We start from the raw sequence: 24858 nt of genomic DNA on the forward strand, positions 1-24858 counted from the left end.
CCCCCAGGCCTCCTCCGCTACACTTCACATCTTCTCCTTACCTGGACATTGACACCTTGGCACAATCCACTGCACTCTCTCCAAATCTGTGACTCAGCCAACAGGAGCCTCAGCCAGGTGGGGTTTCACAAGCCTGGGTACAGCAGTCACCAACAAGTCTGCTGGTGAACCTCCCAATGCAGTTGATGCAGCAAGATCCCCTTAGGCGTGAAGTTGCAGTGCTCCCATCACACAAGTTCTGTGCAGCTCAGGGGACTCACCCTCCACAGTGTCCAGCCAGCGCAACATCATCCGGCCTGTGATGCAGAGAGGCGCCGCCCATCATTGGTAATCCACTCTGTGCACCTCGGTGTAGTGGTGGATCGTAGTATAAAAATAATAATAATAATAAAAACATTTATAGAGCGCATGGTTACACTTAAAATAGTGTGTCCCCGCGCTGTGGATGAGTTCCATAGAGAACGCCCAGATAAAAACAGCAAAACACAATACGGCCACACCCTGCCCTCTACTAATGACTGGGGAAGAGCTGAGTTTTGAGTTTAAGTCGAAAGCGACTTTCGGATGGCTCCATCCGCAGATTCAGGGGGAGTTTATTCCAGTGGGTGGCTGCCAGATAGCGGAATGAGCGGCCACCCATTCTGGCTCTGAAGATACGAGGGACAGTGAATAGCATACTGCCCAAGGACCTCAGATTGCGTTTGGGACGGTGGATAGTTAGGAGTCTTTTTAAGTAGGGGGGCCCTTTCCCATGTGCAATTCGATGGGCAAAGCACATTGTCTTGCGATGCGATGCAGACCTCCCTACGTTGGTGCGCAGGAGCGCCTCTACCATTCACAGCTTCAAGGGGCCCATGGTGGTCTTCTAACACAGGTCAGCAACGTGTCTCCATGCGACCTGCCAGACTTTACCACCCGGTATGGGCAATCTCCATACCTCAATGTCTACAGCTTTGGCTCATCGACTCCACAGCTCCTCCACATACCACTCCAGGCTCGAGACGCAGGTCCAGTGAGGATTCTAGGCTCCCGATGCAGGTACAGCAAGGCATCCAGGCTCCAGATGCAGGTCCAGTGAGGCATCCAGGCTCCAGACGCAGGTCCAGCGAGGCATCCAGGCTCCAGACGCAGGTCAAGCGAGGCATCCAGGCTCGAGACGCCGGTCTAGCGAGGCATCCAGACTCTCATCCTGATCATCCTGGATGTTGGGTGGCTGGAGGGGGTTGTTGATGTGTGCAGCACTTGGCCCTGGCTGCTCCATTCTGCATTTTATTGTTTTGTTTGCTTATTTTCTATTGGAGGTCAACTGCTAGACTATTGTTTTCAATATAGGCAAAAAACTCAAGATGGGCTGACTAACGTGCGTTTTTTTGCCCGCTAACGCCGGAATTCCTATCGCCATCATGCTAATGTTAGCAGCAGTTTTCGCCGCCGATCCCTGAAGCTATCGCCATGTAGTGAAGGGTTGTAAATACGTCGCTAACATGGCGATAGTTTTCAGCGGTACACAGCGGTATGAAATCTGCAGCTAACTAACGTTATCAATAGTTTTTGCCAGTCCTTGTACATATGGCCCTTTCTTTTAATTGTCAGAAAAATAATGAGGAGCAAGTCGGATTTGCTTCTGGTTTCATTATAATCTACTAAGATTGACAGTTTTAAATGGAGCTTGCGGAAGTAGCAATGTTGTAGGGCTTTAGAGGTAATGCACACAAATTAAAGTGATATTAGCACAAGGGGCGTTAGTGAAGTGGGACATTAACATGTATGAAATGGTTAAATTAGATTGTGCCGTTGACTCGTCAGGCTGCTAAGAGGCATAAGTATCCCAATCTGAGCTACAGAGTCTTTTGGCAACCCAACTAGGAGGCTCCAACAAAGTTACTGTAGCACAATCTTTGAAGGCATAAGGAGCCCAGATCAGCAGAAGAGGTGGAATTAGTGACATGCATACATTCAGATTTGATATACAAATTTTTAAAGTTAAGGGATTGTTCTCTTTAGGTCCCAATGATTTAGCAACTGATGAAAGAGTGCGGTAGAAACCAAGAAGACAGGCTTAACAAAGGGACATTTATGCTGCTAGCATAGAATTCACTAAACAACACTAACTCTTCTTACTTTATTGTTAAAAAATTAATTCTGAATTAAACATCCCCTTTTGGAGCTGCAGAACTCCTTCAGGAACTGATAGGCTTCAAATGATTGAGGCTGAACTTGTTTTTACCTTAAGGGCAAACTATACTGCACAAATCAATAGAGCATCCTAAGGAGGAAATAGTAACACTACGGGAACCTGACAGACTAAGCCTCTCAGTGTAATAGGTAATTCAGCTTCTGCCCTTTCCTTGACTTAGAAGGTCAGTCCATAAGCTTTCTGTGTTACGACCCCAGTCATTCTAAGAGGCAGCCTACAGATAAGCAAGGTAAATGGCAGTCTTTATGTTTACACAGTCCTCAGTGGGACTTTACTTTACCTCATGATGCAGTGCATCAGAACCACTGTGAGTGCCGTCTGGTCAAAGCTCCTTCATTCACCTGGCCCTACCTCTTCTTCAGTACTTAATTTGTAAAAACAAAAATGAGTGCCAGGGCCTTTGTCAGAAGGCCACTGCAACTTGCACCTTCCATTCCCACACAAGTGCCGCCAATGACAGTACCTTCACAACTAACCATCCCACTCATGCAAGAGTGAAAATTCAGACTTTAAATATACATTGAAAATGACTAATACATGCCACCCAGGCTACTTTTATAGTTTTGGGTGGCAGATGTTAGTGATTTTAGTGCATATTTAATTATTAAACAACTGGTGTTGTGCTCCTCCCAAAATTAGATAAAGAGTGCCACCATGTGACAGGCTGTTGTAAGAGCTGGTTTTGACATTAAAGTGCTGGGGGTGAGCACAGGAAACAACTGGCTCAAATTAAGCACTGCTCTTCTTCTTGTGGCTCCTACAGGCTCATAGAGCACTTGAGGTCAGGCCAGGTAAAGTTGCAGAGCCACATGCAGTAGTCCCAGGCCCAATGAAGAGCCTCTGCCCAATCAATAGCGGATCCCCTACGGATGACTGCTAAGCAAGGAGGGTGCATCACAGACCAATTATTTGGGAGTTCCAAGGAGGACTTACATTCACATGTGGAGCCCACACACAGCAATCCTTGGGCTCAGTGGTAAACGGGCCCAAACGTCCTACCTGTCTATTTTGCAGTACTGCACATAGTTTTATAAGGCCATCAGCAAAAACACTGTTTGATAAGAAGTAATTCAAGAACTTCACACTTTGGGCATCTTGGAGGTATTGGATCAGGGGCATAAGGGTCACAAGCTACCAGAGTGCCTTACATGTTTATAGATTAATATCAGTTCAACTCAGCAAACCCACCAAACTCTCCCAGGTCAGGGACAGGACACAGAGATATGAAAAACAAAACAAGCGCTACTTTTTGGGATGTGAAGCCCCTTGAATGCTGAGGGTCCTTGGTGGCCAAGAAACCCTATTGTTACCCCCTGTAGGTCCTGTACAGTGGAACTTCTGAGACCTCATTGGAGGCTGTATCCCCTTTCTCAACCATACTTCAAATAAACCTCCTGGTGCAGTCATGGTTGGGGATGAAGTTCCCTTGGCTGCTGAGGGTCGTTGGAGGCCCCAAACCCCTATTTTTAGCACCAGTAAGTCCCACACAGCGGGTTTGCTGAGACCTCATCAGCGGTCCAACCACCTTCCTCAACCACTCTGCAATGGGCATCCTAGCACACTATTAGTTGGGGGATAAAGTTCCCTTGGCTACTGAGAGTCGTTGGGGCGAAGAACCCCTATTGTTAGCACCAGTAAGTCCCACACAGTGGTATTGCTGAGACCTCATCAGAGGCCCCATCCCCATGCTCATCCACTCTGCAAAAGTGCCTCCTGGCATCACTGGTCAGGGGATGAAGTCCCTGCTGCACTTGTAGAGCGGAGTTTACCACCCACCCCTAAAATAAAGGAGGGGAACAAGCAGAAAGAGGCAAAATATAGGTGAGAAACTAGCAGAAAGAGGCTAAAAAGAGATCACCAGCCAGCAGCAAGAGGCAAAATAAAGATGAGAAACAAGCAGAAAGTCAAAATAAAGGTGAGAATCGAACAGCAAGAGGCAAAATAAAGTTGGGAAATGAGCAAAAAGAGGCAGAATAAAGGTGAGAAATTAGCAGAAAGAGCCAAAATAACAGGCAGAATGAGCAGAAAGAGGCAAAATAGAGGTCAGAATGAGTAGCAAGAGGCAAAATAGAGGTCAGAAATGAGCAATAAGATGCAGAATAAAGGTCAGAAGCTAGCCGACAGAGGCAAAATAACAGGCAGAAAGAGCCCAGAGAGGCAAAATAGAGGGCAGGAGCGAGCAGAGGAGAGGCAGAAAAATGAGTTGAAAGTGGGCAGAGGAAGCACAAAGCCAGAAATCAGGATCATCACAGGGCATGCTGGACCGGGGGACCTGCTCCTGTCTGCCCCTGTACTTCTTTTACCTTGCACCCAGTGATAGACCCACCCAGACACTCATGCACCCACTCACCCTTTTAGAGACTCATCCATCCACTCACGGTTTTTAAAGACACTCATGCACCCACTCACAGACCCAGTCAGAGACTCATGTATCGACTCACAGACCCACTCAGACACTCATGTATCGACTCACAGACCCACTCAAACAGTCTCTAATCTAGTCCCAGACCCACTCAGATACTCATGAACCCACTAACAGAGCCACTCAGATACTCATGCACCCACTCACTGGTCCACACAGGTACTCCTACACCCACTTACATGGCCATGGACACGCCCATATAGTCACTCACACACCCACTCACATACCCATACAGCCACTCACATACCCACAAACCTATATACACATCCACTCAAAGACCCATACAGCCACTCTCCTACCTTTACAGCCACTCTCACATCTACTCTCCAAGTTTACAGGATACAGTTAGAAAATAAAATATAAAAAAACAACTATAATTCACTGAAAAAAATATAGGTTAAAAGAATGTTAGGAAAGCGAATTTTTCAAAACACTTAGAAATTCACTGAAAAAAACAAAGATCACAGAGAGTTATAGTTAGGAAAAAATTATTTTAAAAACCTTAGAAATTCGCTGAAAAAAACAATGCTTATAGAGAGGTTATAGTTAGGCTCTGATTTCCCTCATACGAAGCCAGTGAAATTCAGCAGTTATAATACCTGAGCCAACTCTAACTTACGCACCCACAATGCACTGCTTATGATCTCACATATTACATCACTCATGACATGGTCAGTGAAATCACTGATGACAGCTCCAATGGCATAGCTGATGACTTCACTGTAACTGCTGAATGTCAATGGTTTTGTATGAGTGAAATCTGAGCCTAACTATAACGTATATACACACAGAAACACACATATTATAGTTTGGCTCATATTTCACTCATACAATATGCATACATGAATATACATATTCACTGAAAAGAAAACAAAGGTTACAGGGACTTTATAGTTAGCACATAGATTTTTTTTAAACCTACAGTTAGGCTCAGATTTCACTCGTAAAAAAAAGTTAATTTAAGCAATTATAGTTATTTGAGCTAGTTCTATTGCCGAGGTGAAAGCAGTGATAAAAGTGGGTGCCACTGTCTGGTGCCTCGTCTCACTTGAAATAGGCGTAGATAAGGCTCCCAGGTGGACTCGGGAGGTCAGGTTAATGTATGGGAGCTGAGTGAATGCGAGGAGTCGGGACCCAACTCCAAATTGGGTCAAGACCTGGAAGAGGTAGGGCCATGCCAGTGGATTGAATACCTTCTCCAAGTCTAATATTTGGCATGCCAGTTGTGATTAGCATACTGGAACGTTGTCCTGTAAATAAGACAGCCAGCGCATATTCTGAGATGTTCTGCGGCCTAGGATGAACCCATTCTGGACTATTTGAATGAGATCGGGGAGCAACCAGGCTTAACGATCTGCCAATATTTTGCCCAGTTTTTGATAATCAACCCTTAGGATGGCAATGGGTTGATATGATGATGGTTAGGTCGGATTTCTATCTGGCTTCAGAATGGAAGCCATGAGTGGTTCTTCAAGCAATTGAGGGAGTTTGCCTGCTGGCAGCATCGCTTCATACAGTTTGGGTGTGAGGTGCGAAGATAAAGCACTATAATATTCAAGTGGTAGGCCATCAAGTCCACAGGTTTTATTAAGGGCTAGGTCTATGATCACCTGCACTACGTCTTCTGTGGTTATTTTAGCATCAAGAGCGAATATAGTCACAGTGGGAATGCGGGCAGGGTGATATCAGCAGGAAAAGCACGCAAGGAGTCCTCAGTTTGGTCAGATGGGGCATGGTACAATGTAGAGTAAAAGGTGTGAAAGAGTTGCAGTATGTCCCCTTGGACATAGATGGGTGTGCCAAGGGGTGTGATCAATTCAGTTATGGGATATGGGTTGGTGTCTTGTCATGCTAGCCAGGATAAGAGACAGACAGAGTAGTCCCCTTCGCTATGAACTTTAGCTGTGTGAGCTGTGAGCTGAGATATTAAAGCAGCAGTGGTGGGAAATGCTGTTTTATGGGTGAGGATAGAGACAAGGGCATCCAAAAAAAACCTGGTCAGAATTGGGAGCATTTATGCTACCAAAGAGCAGTGGGCGATCATCAAGGCTTCCTTCTAGGAGAACATAATGGCGTTCAGTGTCTATGGTAGTACCTAAGACCTGGTGAGGAACACCAGAACTGACCCAGATCAGGATGCCACAGGCATGTGCTGAACATTTAGTTACATAGAAATGTACCCTCCAGCATTTACACATATATTCGACCTCGTCCTGTGTGGTATGAGTCTCTTGTAAAAGGACGATGTGTGCATGTTGCCTCTTGACATGAGAATATACCACATATCTCTGGTGAGCAGTGTGCATACCCCGCACATTCAGTTTTAGAAGACAAATCTGTTCATGTGAAGTTTCCATATTGAGTGAGTAATATAAGTTTCACAGGGGGAGGTAAGGGGAGTCTTTGCTTCATTCATCTATGTCTTGCCCCTGCCAACTTTGTGTTGTTGGGATGAGTGCTGAGAATCCACTGTTTTTTGTTGGGTGTATGAATGGTATAGGATATGGAAATGGCAGAAACTGGGGGAGTGTAACAGGTGGGGCCTACTGTAAGTACAGTGCCACCAAACAAAATCGTCAAGGTAAATTTGGAAGAAGTGGGGGTGCCAAGCAGCTACGGGATTATGGTTCCCAAGATGGGGGTGCTCTAGTAGGAAAGGTATTTTGGCCTGCAGGAGGCGTAGCAGCCATCAGGGGAAAGCGGGGAAAGTCAGAGAGAGTGTACACAATTTGAGCGCAGCATGCTGTAATGTAAAGTTTCAGCCTATACTTGCTGCATCGCAACAATCATAGCAAGACATAGCAGTAAACAACTCAGCAGGTGATTCAGATTAAAGTGTCCAATGTCGGCAGTGGGACCTCTGGCCAGTGCGGAGATCTTGTCGAGAGTCATCAGAGAGGAGCATGTTATCATCAGTTGTAAAGAGGTGGGGGCCTTTTTTGTTGTTGGTGATAATGGTATTATGTGCAATGTCCTCAGCCGCCTGCAGGGTCCATTGTCTATCTGCGATAATGTATTCTAGGTTCAGGGCTCCCATTGTGGATGAATGCTGGGTACCTCGACTGTAGGATCGGATAAGCTTCTTTTGTCTTGATTTAATTGAGCGGAGGGAGGTCTATTGTGGTCTGGTGCTGCAAGACCGTATTGTTGTTCTGCTCAGTCCCAAGCCTCCTTCAAATCAGTGAAGAAGAGGGTGGTATAATTTGCAATGATCTTGAGGTGGACTGAAAAGAGGAGTGAGTACTGCATCCCTGGCTGACACAATTGGTGCTTCACCACAAGAAAGGATGATCTTTGCTGTTGGGCCGCTCTGGTGTGATCCAGGCAATGCATGATAATCAATCTTCACAAATAGGGGGACAAGGGGATTTTATACATAAGGTCCAGCACACTTGCCCAAAATGCAATATGAAAATTAAAGTTGTGCTGTTCCTGAATGATCTAGAATTGAGCAATATACAAAGGACAGTAGTCTACAGAGTCAAAGAGATGGGAATCTATTTCTTTGGAATGTAATGCCCTCACACACCCAGCTGGGTGGCATGCTTTATCATCGGGCTGCTCTTCATCTGATCGGCGCTGCAATGCCTGACGGGCTCCCGATGAGGGGCCCTTTGGCGGAGATCTTTTTCCAAATAGCCGTTTGGTGCCGTGGGGGTGAGAGATTTAGTGAGTGTAGATGAATAAGTGGTGTGTGATGTTTATGTGAGTTAAAACAGGATTGGGAGTACCACCAAAAATAAATGTAATTGTGGGGTCTCCTACCCTGATTAAAATAAAGAGGATAGGTGCAATGCTAATTTAATGTCTTAGGTGTGGCGCTCTTCCGTGTGCATGATCATCACCTTGTTCTCCACCCTAAGTGTCTCGCTCGGTGAGCCACCCTGAGGATGGTGTCCTGGTCCTTGAAGTGAAGGAGTTTTGGCAACATAGGCTGGGGAGGTGGTCCCTGGAGCGGAGTGTGTAGGCATGTGTTGTGCTCTCTCCAGCAGAAAAAAACATAGTGAACCCTGATGCAGGAGTGAAGGATTTGAACCAGGTCCTGAGGTATTGGATGGGGTCATGCCCTTCAACCCCCTCTGCTGACCAAGGATGTGCACACTCCTTCTACTGGATCAACCCTCAATGTCTTCAGCCCTGCTTGTAGGTGGTGGATTTGGTTTTGTAGTACACGGATGGTCCGCTGGTTGTCAATCACACCAGGGTATAGGGTGACCAGTTATATCTCCCAATCAGACACCTTGTCAGAGAGTTTGTGCCGATCATCATGAAGGAAGCTGAGCTCAGTGGTCAGAGCATTGAAGCCTGTTTCCATCATGACTCGTGAGTGTTCTATGGCAGCTAGCACTTGGCCCAGTTTGTCAATGGGATGTGCTGGTTGAGAGAAGTCATCTGGGAGGGTGGGGGACGACACTGGGTGGGGTCAGATGTTTGGGTCAGGGCCAGCTAGGCCACCGTGGCCAATTGGAGCCTGTCCATGCCATGGGACACTAGGGAGGTTTGTCTCAAGGGCATGTAGATGGATGGGAGTCCAAGGTAGCCCACAAAGTGGGAAAGGCAATGTTTATCTGCAGAGATGAAGGCAAGATAATGGTCCCCAAAATGCAAGTCAGGAAATGTCGAGCCGGAGTTGGCAGCCAGGCATAAGAGGCCTCAGAGGGGAGTCTTTAGGAGCACTTCCAGTGCATCCCGATATGAATGCTGAGGTAGGGGAGACGGCATTGACACCAGTGAGGATCTTGGTGGTAGGCCTGTGGGCACTGAGCTGTCCCTGACAATGGTTGGGTGTATCGCTGATGAGGAGGCCCCACCTGGGCCAGACAGGTCACTGAAGGGGTGTTCAGGTTGCTTTCTCCTAGGTTGGTGAAGGGGAGCACCCCCTGCAAGTGTTCTTATTTTATCTCCAAGGTCAGGGGTAGGGGAGGCCACACTATCAGGAGTCTAGTAGCAAGAGGGAGGAGGCAGCTGGTCAAGGCAGAGGAGGCTCAGCTATGCCACAGACAGACTGCACTGAACGTGGTGGGATTCTGGCAGGCCATCCATTGGTCGATGGCATCATCCAGTGCAGGAGGTGAAGGGTCCCCCGTGCGTGCCAGTTTAGATGGCAGTGAGGGGGTGGGGACGTCCCCTGGGTCAGCCTGGGCCAGCAGGAGATACACAGAGGGAGGGGCAGTCTGGTGCGGTATAGGAACCCAGCCTACAAAGCTGCAGCAGCTCGCCTGATGATCTCTGGCTCTTACCAGGCTTCTCAGAGCCCTGTGTTTTAGATTGGCATTCTGGGCCACTGGCAGTGTGGCTATTGGGGGTCTTCAGCGTGCCCCCACTAGGCAACCACAGCAATGGAAGGGCACAACTACTGGGCAGCCTCTTCACCCATTGGTCTCAGCCCAGGGTCACACAGCCCCACCACAGCTGTATTCCTGCTGTCACCTGGTCCATGCGGGGGCAGCTGTCAGGAGCAAGGGGTCTCAGGCAGATATATTTGTCCCCTCAATGGTCACCACTGAGCTCCCCAGGCCAGGATGGTTGGTAATGTGTGGGACGGGGGACGGAGCTTAAAAGTTCATGTCCATCATCTTGGCTGGCTTGGCCATGTCCCACATATTGCATCACTCATGACATGGTCAGTAACATCACTGATGCCATCACTGATTACATCTGAAATGACAACACTGATGACATGATAATGAATGTTTTCTAAATGGTTTTGTATGTTGAACATATATACTAAGGTACCACAAAAGTGAAATTAGTATACTTTGTGTACTACTAATGACTGATTCCTTGTTTAATATAGTTTATGTGAGTCGCTGTGTGATTGTGTTTATCTGTGTGTGAGTCAGTGTGTGAGTGATTGCACAGGTGTGTGAGTAGGTGCGTGAGTGGCTGTATGGCTATATAAATGGGTGTCTGAGGAGCTGTGTGGGCGACTTAGTGGCTTTATGAGTGGCTGCATTGGTGAGTGAGTGGCTGTGTCAGTTGCTCTATGGGTGGGTGAGTGGGTGTCTTAAAGTACACACAGACCTGTCTCCCTAGCATTAGTTATGTTATCATACCTACCTACTGCTCATATCCCTATGGGGAAAAAAGGCAATTCCAAGAATTGGGTGAGGTGGGCTCACATAAGGTGACATGCTTCATCATAGGACATCTCATTCCACCCTGGTGAGATAGTAATAACAGGGTGGTCTCAACCTCAGGGGAAGCTGGCCTGAGGGAGTTCTTAGAAATCAATTATTTTCTCTGGATAAGATACCTGGGTCCAGCTGGTGTCTAAAAAAACCTTAGGGTATGCCAAAAGTATCCTTTATTCCGGTGGTACCCCAGACTTAGATAAAAAATATCATAAGGTAGTCTCAGAGGACATTTGTGGTTACTCCTACCCTTACGTACCTCTGAGTTGCCATGACAACATGTTTCTGCCCTTCTAACAAAGCCTAAAAGTGGTCTCGAACATTCATCAGGGCTAAACTTATGTCAAAGTCAAAGTCAAGTGTATTCAAATGTTTGGTCTTTTAAAACCATTACACTGTATCATTTCATTAACATTTCTTAAAACGTCTTATAAAAAGCGTTAGTAAAAAGAATACAAATCATTCATTGTTCTACACTTAATAAAATCAAGACCCGATTATATTGTATCCTTAGAGTTTATTAATTCTAGTGAGAGGCACAGGGATAAATGTAGGGAGGACCTACGTCTCTTCAAGCAATCACAAGGACGTAGTACTGTTATGTGCCTGGATTAGGCCCATATAGCAAAGTAGCTAATTTCTAACATTGTCCTATTTTTCACAATAGCTTTTCTGCCATAACCTTTTTCACATATTTGCGTGCATGACAGTGTCAGGTTGATTTCTCTGAAACCACTTTGTTTATACAACTAGCTTTGGACAACATTATCACGATGCCTCGAACATCCTGTACAAGGCCCTTCTATGCACTGTGTACAAATATCGTTTTATCTTCATCCACGGGGTGACATATCCATAACATCACTAATCCATATGCACATCGCAAGGCTGCTTTCTATTATAAAGAAAGAGCATCCCAAATGATTAGTAGAGGAGGCACTTCAGCTGACACCAAGCGTCCCTGCCTGCTGAGATTCACCACACTGTATCTACTATTTATGCTTTTTGTGTTTGTAATCATGTTCATCTGCTCCTGTCTACTTATTACTGCAGCACATGTATTCTATACAAGAAAAACGTTGGTTCAATAAATATATTGAAAACGTCCCACTGTGTATTCTGAATATTTCTCTGAGCCCAAGTAAGCATGAGCGACTGAGCGAAAGGTTCTGAACTGTTATCAGGATTACTGATTGGTCAGGGTTGTCATGTTCAATGGTTTCTAGAAACCATTTGCTCCCTGGTAAGGGGGGCTTATGGTGGCTCTGTGAGCTAGCTGGTCTCTAGGCCAACATACCCTACAGGGGTGCCTGGAATCTGTTTAGGCACCTCGCCCAAAAGTTTATGTCATTTATATACTCCAACACTCACATATACTGCCTTCCATATATGTACTTAGTCACACATCTACCACTGTGACATCCATTCACTCGCCAACACACTCATACACACATTCACCCACCCATACAGCCCTTCACAGATGTACTCTTGAACCCATTCATCCTGTGAATCACCTACTCACACATCCCACCCACCCACACAGATACTCAGGCACCCATACTGATACTCAGACAGCCAATCAATAACCAATATAGACACTCATGTAGCTACTAACCAACTCTTGCAGCCGCTTACACACCAACTGACAGACTGATACAGACATTCACACAGTTTAGTCACTAACCCATGCATTCAGTAAGACATGTTTAATCACTCACTTATACAGTCAGTCACGTACATACTAAATCATCCATTCAGACATGTATGCACCCACTCATTCTTCAATACACCTTTGTATATATATGTAAAAATATTTAAACTTTACAGAACCACACAGTCACTGGATTATGCCATCAGTGTTGTCATTTGAGATGCCATCAGTGATGTCACTGACCATGTCAAGAATGATGTAATATGTTACATCATCAGCAGTGCATTGCGGGAGCGCAAGTTATAGTTAGCTCAACTAACTATAACGGCTGAATTTCTCTGTTTTTGTATGAGTGAAATGTCCAGCTAACTATAACGTCCCTGAAACCTGAGGTTTTTTTCAGTGAATTTCTAAGGTTTTTACAATGCTCATTTATAACTATAACGCCCTTGAAACCTTTGTTTTTTTCTGTAAATTTCAAAGGTTTTTTAAATATCTAACTATGCCTACAGCTGTAGGACATGTGCAGAAAGAGGAAGAAAGCACAGAATGAAGCAAGAGAAATGCAGAACAAGGCAACAGAAATCCAGAAAGACAAAGAAAGGAGCAGAAAGAAGCAAGAGATATGCAAAAAGAACCAACAGAGGTACAGAAAGAGACCTTGTTGCAAAGTCATCCTGTGCCCCCGACTTTTTGCTGACAGGTACTGGTGGTAACTGGCTCTGACTAACAAGGCCCTGAGCCAGCGCTATCCTGAAAGACACTTAAAATACAGTGAAAACACCTACATACACTAGGGTACACTATGGGTTGGGGTCATTGTAATTGCAATTGTCATTTGTAGAGCGCATAATCACAGTCAGGTTTCTAAGCGCTGTGAGAGAGAGCCCTACCCTAACACATGGAAGAGGTGTAGATGATTAGGATTGAGGTTCCGTGACGATTATGTTCGTGTTTGTAACATTGTCGTAAATACATAATTTTGGTATCAGTGAACCGCAAATGATCCATTTAGTATATCCTGGTGTTTTCGCTATGCTACGAGCAAGAGCACTCCAGTTACAAACACATTTCTGTTCTACCCATGGCATCCATCTTAGAACACGGAAGCCATTTTGTATTCCTTGCCCTCACATAGTCAATGGACACACAATGACCTCTTTTCATTTAAGGACACGTAGGCTTTAGCCGGCGATTCACCTTGCGAGTGACACGTGCACCTTAGGCCAGCAACGCTGTAGCAGCATGACTCGGCAAGAACTGCCTCCCCAGCCTGAGGCCAGTCCTGCTATACTGGTTCTTGTGTTCGTTGGCCTGATCATGATTAGGCGGCCGAAGCTGGTAACCGTGCCCATTTACGACCCACAAACATCTCTTATCCTGTCTTTCTATCTTCCACACCTGGCTCTGCTCCTTTCCTTCTGGGCCTTTATTAGGGGGAGGTAACGAAATTTACGATGAGGCGGTCCGGGTCTTGAATGAAGAATTGACATGGGATTATGATGGACTAGTGGGAACCCCTCATTCGTAATGTTTTGACATCAGATACTGTTGACGATTCCTGTGCAACGCCAAATATTTATTGTTTAAGACACGAATGTTTAGAACTGTGGTAACATGTAAAGAATTTGCCCCGAGCAGAATATTTAGTATATAAGGAACAACCCTCTTTGTACAAATTGAACAGGCTCCTAGACACTGCCCGTGTGCAGTTTCTGTGACTTCTGTGTCCCTGCAGTAATAAACCTTTGGTCTTTGACGCCACCATCGAGAAGCCCGTGTTTCTGTTTGTTTGTGCACCGAGACAGGTTGAACTCCGGGGTCTTCGGGTGTTGTCCCTGACACCTCTGGACGGAACCAAAAAGTCCAGAACTCCAATTGGCGCCCAACGTGGGGCGACGTCATTCGGTACCGGTCCAAAAGCCTGAAGAGTTCGAGGAGCTTCGTGTGAAGATTTCAGAGGGAGGCGCCCCACTTCATCGATCCCGGCATATCGCAAAAGTGGCCCCGACGTTCTCTTCCGCGAGGGTTCCCGTTCAGACGGCTGCAGTGGTCCGTTGCCTTGACCGTCGCCCTGTCTTGGACCCGAGGTGCAGTCCTTAGTACGGCGAGACGTGACGGGTTTCTCCTTGGTGACGTCTTCAGTACCTCAGTTAAGTATTTTGTGAGGGTTGCTCCTGTTTGGATAATCCTTCTAGTTCTCAGTTCAGTTCAGTTCTGTAAGATTATCACTGGTTATTCTGGTTACGATAATCATTCTGTTCAGTTCAGGTATCGATACGTTTATCAGTTCTGGTAGGCCTAAGTTCTCGAGTGCGCATCTTTTCTGTTTGTGTCTTGTTTGTTTTGTGTTCCGGATTATAAAATGGTAAGTCGGAAAAATTGTATGTTGTCTTGTTTTAGTTGCAACATTGATTCCCAGTTGGAGGACTCGTGTTTGGTTCCTCCGATTGGAACTCCCCTTTATGATCTATATTGCAAATTTGGTGTGGGCCCTATCTCTTATAACGAGGTATGGATCCGCTTCACAGAGAAAGATGGTGTCCTTAGTTGGCCACTACATGGTAGTTTTGAACCTGAAGTTCTCGATAATCTAGAAAGAAGGTTGTTTAAGAAGAAAGCCCGGCCGGCAATGTTTGATTCTTTCCGTTATTGGCGAAAAGAATCTAAACAGAGAGAAATTAAAAAGTTGAAGAAAGAACAGAAAGAGCAAGAGTTGACTTTAGAACAGTCTGCTAGGCAGCTGCAACTCAACGAGTCTGAAAAAGCGATGGAGGTGGCCAATAGAGAGCGTAATTTAGCGATAGACAAGTGCTATCCTGCTTTACCATCGAGTACGACTAAGATAGTAGAGGACCCTGAAAAGGATCCCCTGTTGTCTTACTTGTTACGATCACCCCCACCGTATGCACAGGGTGCTACGGCTCCACCTATACCGAATGTTCAATTACCGGTTGCTGGACAACCTGGTGTTCCCGCTCCCCTGAATCAAGTTCCTGTACCTCCTGTGGTCAATATTAATGTTCCTTCGACAACCCCTCTTCCAGGGTTGCCGGCTTCTTTACCTATGCCTGTGTCGCTCACACCTGCTACTTCACAAGCTATTTTTCCTGCTACTCCTACTGTTCCTAATCTATCTGTTCCAACTGCTACTCTATTTACTGCCTCTGCTAATATTATGACTCCACTTTCTGTTCGTCGGAGAATCACTGATTCTGTCTCTAATATTCTATCTCCCTTCTATAAAACTCTGATTAAGACTCCTACCTCTGACTCTGTACAGAGGCGTAGTCAGCTTCCCAGTACTGAAGAAAGAGGAATATTAGATTCCACTGCTCTTAAATGGGTTTCGAAAGTTGGAAGATATAATGTACAAGATGTATTAGATACATTTATGCAATGGAATGAACCGACACAACGATATGTGTTCGATGAAATGTGTTTCCTTCTACGTGAGGAATTGGAAGAGGATGACCCTGAATCAAATCTAGGAGAATTAATTAATGTTCAGAAAGAGTTTGCTGCAGGTATGATAGTCGGTCAAAATATAAAAGAAGCGATGGAACTGGTTCTAAGTTATAGGACCGACTCATCCCTTCGTTCACCGAGAGAGTTAGAGAAACGCAGTACGAAACAAAATCGTCAATACCCAATGAGAGAGGTTCCACCAATTTGGCGTGAAGCTGTGCAAGCTAATGTAAACCTTGGTATTGCAGCCGCTCCGGCCCAATTCCAGAGAGTATGGATACATATTCCATGGAAGCGAGCTGAAGTATTAGCAGTGAAACAGGCCTTGCCAGATCCGCGTAAAAATCCTGCAGGGTACTACAAAGAGTTGGCTCAAACAGTTGACGCTTGTGTATTGAATCTTGCTGACATAGATCTGCTATTTGGTAATGTAGTACCGCAACCAATTTGGGCTAAAATTCGTAAAGAGAATCATCCAGTTGCCCTAGGTGGTGACTGGGCAGCTATAATTGCAGCGGACGGTCAACAAATAGGTGGTTCTAAACCTGAACCCTTAATTGCTAATTTGCCTGGTAGGATAATCGATTTAATGAAAACTTTGATGCCAGCATTGCGCGTTAACTGGGACAAATTGTCCGCGTGCAAACAAAAGAAAGACGAAAGCGTCTCCGACTTTTTCACAAGATTCGAGGAGACTTTCGTGGATCATAGTGGTCAGGATATGAGCACAGAAGGAGGCCAGAGATTATTTGTTGATAAATTTGTGCACAATCTGTTGCCAGAACTTAGTGGTAAATTAAAGAATTCTGAAAGTGCGTGGGCTGTCTCTACGACTGCGCAAATACTTGCGACTGCCCAGTACTATGAAAATAGGGATAAAGAAGAGAAGGAAAAATCAGATAAAAAGACGAAAGATTTAAAAACTAAAGTACTTTTACAGCAAGCTTATCCGCCTCGCACTAATCAGACTAATATGCAGCAAGGGTCATATCAAAGAACGGAATATAATTTTCAAAGACCACAATACCAATGGAATCAATGTGCTTATTGCAAAGTGGAAGGTCATTACAAAAATGAGTGTCCAGTTCGGGCACAAAATAATGCTGCGGCAGCTCAGAGAGGTCGTGGTAGTTCTATGCAAAACTCTAGAGGTCGAGGACGAGGTGCTATGCCTCCACAGACGAGTGATCGCCCTTCTAATTATTTCGACCAGCGAAATGGACAATCTGCCCAACAGAATAGGTCTCCACAATATCATGTTGAAGACTATTATGAAGCTAGTGAGGAAGTTCAGCAAAGTGAGTACTAGGACAGCCATGGACAAAGAGAGGGAGTAGTATCAGTTCCAGTAGATCAGAGTGGGCCTTATGTCGCAGTAGCAACATCAGGTATAGTCGAACCGTTTCTGTTGGATACTGGTGCAGCAAACAGTTCTATCATACATGTGAAACTCCCTGGCGCACCTTTGTCTGGCTCAACAAACGTTTCAGTAGGTTTTTCGGGCGCCCCTGTTCATAACCCTGTTTCTGGTCCTTTGTCTATTTCTGTTGGACCCTGTCAATTGAAAGCACCCCTGATTTTGACGACAGGTTGTAACGAAAATCTGCTTGGTTTAGACTTGTTAAAACGCCTGTACGCGACATTCTACTGTTCTCCAGCAGGAGTACAGCTTACGTTGGGTAAAAGAATAATCTCTCCGATGTACTTGTCGATGGATGCGCTCCCACCAGAGCTGCGTTCACTCCCTGATACTCTTTGGGCGACTGGTCCTAATGATGTAGGTCTATTGGAAATTCCACCCTATGTAATAACTTTGAAAGCAAATGTCAAACTTCCACGAATTCCACAATACAGAATCTCTAGTGAAGGTGAGCGTGCGCTCCTACTGATAGTGCATGATCTGATTGAGAAAGACGTTATAGAAGAAACTAGAGGAAATGTCTGTAATAGTCCTGTACTGCCTATTTTGAAACGAACTGACCCTACAAAACCTCCAGTATATAGGTTTGTAATTGATCTCAGAGAGGTTAATAAAATTGTGATTCCACAGTTTCCTGTGGTTCCAGACATTACTGCGTTGTTAACGTTGATTCCTGCTACAGCAGCATGGTTTTCGGTTGTCGACTTGAAAAATGCCTTTTTCAGCATTCCGATAGCCGAAGAAAGCAGAGATATCTTCGGTTTCTCTCTAGGAGGACGAAGCTTCAGGTTTAAACGCGCTCCACAAGGCTATTGTGAAAGCCCGTCCATTTACAGTCAAGCATTAAAAAGCCAGTTAGATTCCTTCGTACTTCCTCTTGGTTCTGCTTTAATACAATATGTTGATGATCTTCTAGTGGCTGCTGATGACAAGGAAACTTGCAAAGCAGCTACGATTTCTTTATTGCATCATTTGTCAAATTTGAATCACAAGGTGTCACCTTCAAAATTGCAATACTGCTGCCAAGAAGTGACCTACCTAGGTCATCTCTTGTCAAAGGAGGGAAGGAAGTTGACCCCAGAGAGAATAAAAGCAATTACACAGATGAATGTTCCTAGCACGCAGAGAGAAGTACGTGCCTTTTTAGGTATTACCTCATATTGTAGGCAATGGATCCCAAATTTTTCTCTTTTAGCAAAACCATTGGTAGCCTTGACTGGGAAAGGTGTTCCGAGTCCGGTACCATGGTCTGCAGAATGTCAACAGAGTTTTTCTGAATTACAAAATGCACTGTGTTCAGCACCTGTATTGGGTACACCCGACTACAGTAAGCCATTCACGCTCTATGTCCACGAGAGAGAAGGTTGTGCATTGAGTGTGTTGACGCAGAAATTTGGTGATAAACAACGCCCTTGTGCGTATTTTTCATCAACATTAGATCCAGTAGCTAGAGCGTTGCCTAGTTGCTTGAGAGCTACAGCCGCAGCTGCAGCTTCCATTCGACAATCTGCTGGTTTAGTAATGAACAACATGCTAGTGGTTATGGTTCCTCATGCGGTGGATACACTCATGAACCGAACCAAGACGCAACACCTTACCAGTGCTAGATTATCAGGTTATGAACTGACACTGTTAGCTAGTCATATTCAGATCAAAAGATGCAATGTATTGAATCCAGCAACATTGTTGCCGACTAGCCAAGAGTCGAGTGATTCCGAACCACACGACTGTTATTTCAAAACTGAGGAAGAAACAAAAGGACGAATTGACCTAAAAGACACTCCGTTGTCAGATCCAGATGGCACGCTGTATGTTGATGGGTCTTGCTTCAAATTGGAGAATGGTGATGTGACTGCTGCTTATGCAGTAACGACCTTGAGTACGATTGTGGAGACTGCAAGAGTGAGTCAGAATTCTGCCCAGGCTGCAGAATTGATCGCGCTAACAAGAGCGTGCGTTTTAGCTAAGGGAAAGAGAGTGAATGTGTTCACAGATAGTCAGTACGCGTTCGGCGTGGCCCATAGTTTTGGCCGTTTGTGGAAAGAGAGAGGTTTCATTACGTCCCATGGGACTAAGATTCAACATGGCCAGCTAGTTAATGACTTGTTGGAATCTCTAACCTTGCCGACTGAAGTTGCGATTGTGAAATGCAGTGCTCATAAAGCAATCACGGATGATGTTGGTCGTGGGAATGCTTTTGCCGATGAGACTGCAAAACAGACAGCTAGAAATATGATGAGTAGAATGTATGTTGCAACGTCTGCAAGATGGATTTCTGAGTCTGGAATGTGTGAGGACACAGTGGAAAGCGTGAAGGAAATTCAGAAAGAGGCGACTGAGGAGGAAAAACTTGCATGGAGAGAGAGCACGGGTAAATTGGACTCGAGTGGGTGTTGGATTGACTTGTCGGAACAACAGCGTTGGATGTTGCCTGATGCGTATGTGCTTGCAGTAGTAACGATGGCACATGGAACAGCTCACATCAGTTCAAAAGGGATTTGTAAGATGTTGGCTCCGGTCTGGAAGAATGATGGGATTAGTAAGTGTGCAGAGAGAGTGGTGAGAAATTGTATGGTATGCTTGATGCATAATCCTGGCAAGGGAATCCCCACACCTGCAGGTCACTTCGCTCCTCCTTCCTGTCCCTTTGAAGTGATCCAGCTAGACTTCATTCACATGGATCGTTGTAATAATCTAAAGTACGTCCTAGTGGTAGTTTGTGCTTTCTCCAGATGGATCGAAGCATACCCGCTAAAGGACAATACTGCCTTATCCACTGCCAAAATTCTTCTTAAAGAATACTTCCCCAGATACGGAATGCCACGGATTGTATGGTCAGATAACGGAAGTGAGTTCGTAGGGAAAGTTATGCAGAGTGTGTGTGCCGGCCTAGGGATTAGACAGAAGTTTCATAGTGCGAATCATCCCCAGTCCGCGGGTTTAGTCGAGGGTTACAATGGCACCCTTAAACTGAAACTTGCTAAGATACAAGCATCCACGGGTTTGTCCTGGCCAGACGCATTGCCTTTGGCTTTGCTATCAACAAGAGCAACTGTACATTCTAGAGTAGGGCTTAGTCCTTATGAAATAGTTTTTGGTCGTCCTGCAAATGTTTGGGGGGTACCTAGACCAAAAGAATTCAAGCAGCTGGAATACCCAATGTTAATTGATTACCTTTTCGACTTGACTGCTAAATTGAGTCTTATTCACCAACAGGTTTTCGATGCATTGCCAAAGCCACCGGAGAGTCCAGGCCATCAGCTGAAACCGGGTGATCAGGTGGTCATTAGAAATTTTGCAAGAACGAAAAATCTTCAGCCCAGATTCATTGGCCCTTTCCAAGTCCTACTAGCAACGAGAACTGCTATTCGTGTGGCCGGAAGGAAGAACTGGATCCATACGACACATGTCAAACGTGTGCCTTTGCCACTTCCTTACGACAACTGGGTAAAGAAAAGAATCGGTGCCTCTGAAACGGAACAAGTCCCCAGGTTCATACCTTTCAGCGATGCAGAACTGATCACTGATTCACCAAATTCTGACTCTCCTCTTGAAACTGCTCTTTTGAACCCTGAACATTTGTCATCCACACCCAACGAACATTTGCCATCTGCACCAAAAGAACATTTGTCATCTGAAAACGTGAACATTGCAACGTCGGCTGAAAATACATTGTTTCCAGACCAGACAGCTCCTGCAAAACTGAGATACAACTTACGTTCTCGCAATATGGACAAATAAAGCAGGAAACTGCCTATTTTCAGATTTGAATTTCCTATACACTGCCTCCAGCCAGGGAGTTTGCTAAAACTTTGTATTGTTTCTTTTTGTTTTAAAAATTGCCTTGCCGTCTGGGTAGCCGTAGGGTCGTGGCTGTGTACCTAGTTGAATCTGCGGGGGTCAGACACAAGGTCGATCTTTCTGTTAGTTCTGGGAACTCCCAGGGCTGATAGAGGCATTTTCATCTACGTACACATCATCAGTGGTCACGAGCGGATTGTAGAAGATGGAGCTTCCTGAGCTGCAACGAGAAAATGTAATTTATGTTCGTAGAAATAGACTGTACAGAATACTTCACAGCAAATGCTTTCTAATGCAATGTGCAGTTACATTTTTAATTGTTTTGATAACGTTGGTGGGTGGAATCGTCTTTGGTGTACATTTGATTTTTATGCCAGTAACTACAGTACCTTCCCTTGATCCTACTACTTCTACGGTTTCTTCTATGCATTCTTTTCACTCATTTCCTGAACACGAACAAGCTCGACGCTCAGAATTTATTAACAATACATTTGTACAGCTCTTGCATCAACACCAACTGGTAGTTAATACTACAGACTGCTGGGTGTGTGGCTTGATACCTCACACTATGGATAAAGGCATTCCCTATCTAGTCTTGCCTTTTAGCTACAATGGATCATTTCAGGCCTTTCAGACCATTTTTTCATATGCCCTTGAGACCTATCCTCCGCGTCCACCACGGTCCACTAAATACAACTCAGCCAACAAAGCTTTAGTCCAGGGAATCATTGACATGATTAAAGACGTCAATAATACTCCATCTTACCCTAGAGATGAATTACGGGTGTATTTGAGTTGGAACTCTACAGAGTATCGCCTTAGTTTGGGAGAAAGCAAGCGTAAAAGCTCCACTTCAGTTTGGGTCGTGCCTCACCGAGGTCAGGTCTGTTTGCAAGGAAATGGGAGAAATCTGAGAGCTCAGCTAGGGAGGAGTGAGTGCGTTGAGACTTACGTATTTCCGTCTAACTCCTCCCCTGCCTTCCTGACTGCTAGGGGTACCTACTTCATCTGTCAGGACAGAGCATATACATGGCTGCCTGCTGACTTTTCAGGTTCATGTTATATTGCTCGATTGTTACCTCCGACATACACTGCTTCTTCAGATTATCACAAGACCAGAGTAGCAAGAGGTGTCTTCAGCAAGGAAGATACCGCTGGTCAAGAAGCTGGAGACTTTTTCAAAGGTTTCCTTCCGTTTTGGGGGCCTATGGCCAATAGTAGAAATCTACGTCAACTAACACGGGTAGTTGAATCTACTATTACAGAAACTGCTGGTGCCCTTAGTAACTTAACAGCTGAGCTTCAGGCGGATCGTCTCATGACGTTGCAGAACCGTATGGTTCTAGACGTAATACTTGCAGATCGAGGTGGGGTATGCAGAATGATCCAATCGAGCTGCTGTGTCTTTATTCCAAATAATGCTCCAACAGTCTATGAAGCAATCTCTAAGCTACACAAGATTTCCGACTCTATACACGTAGATAAGGGAAACTGGTCCTTCATGGAGTGGTTTTGGACTCTGGTATCAGCGTGGGGATGGAAGGTTCTGATGGTCATTGGTGTCATCCTAGTATTTCTGTTCTCGTGCTGTCTTATTATCCAATGTGGTCCCGCTCTGTGTAGTCTCTGTGCTGCAACCTGTTTCAGAAAACCACCTGCATTAGGAGAAAAGGCACGAGACAGGATGATGATACAACAATATGTCACTGACCTAATGAGCATAGAATTAGACTCTGACTCTGATATAGACTGAGTAATTGCCTATGTAAGGGCAAAAGGAGGGTCTGAGGTTCCGTGACGATTTTGTTCGTGTTTGTAACATTGTCGTAAATACATAATTTTGGTATCAGTGAACCGCAAATGATCCATTTAGTATATCCTGGTGTTTTCGCTATGCTACGAGCAAGAGCACTCCAGTTACAAACACATTTCTGTTCTACCCATGGCATCCATCTTAGAACACGGAAGCCATTTTGTATTCCTTGCCCTCACATAGTCAATGGACACACAATGACCTCTTTTCATTTAAGGACACGTAGGCTTTAGCCGGCGATTCACCTTGCGAGTGACACGTGCACCTTAGGCCAGCAACGCTGTAGCAGCATGACTCGGCAAGAACTGCCTCCCCAGCCTGAGGCCAGTCCTGCTATACTGGTTCTTGTGTTCGTTGGCCTGATCATGATTAGGCGGCCGAAGCTGGTAACCGTGCCCATTTACGACCCACAAACATCTCTTATCCTGTCTTTCTATCTTCCACACCTGGCTCTGCTCCTTTCCTTCTGGGCCTTTATTAGGGGGAGGTAACGAAATTTACGATGAGGCGGTCCGGGTCTTGAATGAAGAATTGACATGGGATTATGATGGACTAGTGGGAACCCCTCATTCGTAATGTTTTGACATCAGATACTGTTGACGATTCCTGTGCAACGCCAAATATTTATTGTTTAAGACACGAATGTTTAGAACTGTGGTAACATGTAAAGAATTTGCCCCAAGCAGAATATTTAGTATATAAGGAACAACCCTCTTTGTACAAATTGAACAGGCTCCTAGACACTGCCCGTGTGCAGTTTCTGTGACTTCTGTGTCCCTGCAGTAATAAACCTTTGGTCTTTGACGCCACCATCGAGAAGCCCGTGTTTCTGTTTGTTTGTGCACCGAGACAGGTTGAACTCCGGGGTCTTCGGGTGTTGTCCCTGACACCTCTGGACGGAACCAAAAAGTCCAGAACTCCAGGATGTGCCCCAAGATTCCGCAAAGAGGTGTGTTTTTAACTTATTCCTAAAAGGGAGGAGGGCATGCTCCTTACACAGATTCTCTGGCAGCTTGTTCCATTGCACAGGCATTGAGGTTGAGAAGGCTCTGCCTCCCTTAGAGGTAATGCTAAAGCGGGGGCAGGCCGGCCTCCGAGGACCAGAGTATCCTACTAGGAGTGTAGGTTGCTAAGCGATCTTTAATGTACAATGGGGCTTGGCATAGATGGCTTTGTGCGCGATGCAAAAGACCTTAAACCTGGTTCTCTGCCTGATAGGGAGCCAGTGTAGCTGGCGTAGGAGGGGGGTAGCATGGGCCCTACTGGGCAGTCTAAAAATTAGTCTGGCAGCATCATTCATGATGACCTGTAGTCTAGTAAGCAGCTTTGCTGGGAGAGCGATGTACAGGGAGTTTCCGTAGTTCAGTTGTGACACTATCAAGGCCGATACTGATGTTCTGAGTGCAGCAAACTTGAGAAGAGGGCAAGGATATGTAGATGTCTAAGCAGGCCAATACATGTTCCTACTATGGCAGATACCTGCTGGGTCATAGACAGCTTGACATTGATTTTGATGCCCAGGCTTTTTACGGCCAGGGCTGGTACAGGGTTTGCGCCCAGCTCTTGTGGCCCAAAGAGGTCACTCCAGGGGTTAGAGTCTGTGGTGATGGCCAATACCTCAGTCTTATTAGGATTGATTTTGAGGGAGTTGACCGTCATTCAATTGACTATGTATTTTAGAATGTTTTGCATTCGTGAGTGTGCAGCCTGGGAGTTGTCTATCTGGATGATAATTTGGGTGTCGTCAGCGTAGTTATAGATCTGACACTCCATGAGATTTAGTGCGGCTATGAGGGGCTGGAGGTAGGTTTTGAATAGTAGGGGAGATAACGCAGAGTCCTGTGGCACCCCGCACAAAAGGTTGCCAGAATCAGACATATAGTCACCCAGCTGTACTTTCTGTGATCAGTGAGTGAGGAAGGACGTGAGCCATCTGAGGGCCGTAACCTGGA

This window comes from Lissotriton helveticus, chromosome 5_1 (genome assembly GCF_964261635.1).
Source record: "Lissotriton helveticus chromosome 5_1, aLisHel1.1, whole genome shotgun sequence".
NCBI classification, from domain to species: Eukaryota; Metazoa; Chordata; class Amphibia; order Caudata; family Salamandridae; genus Lissotriton; species Lissotriton helveticus.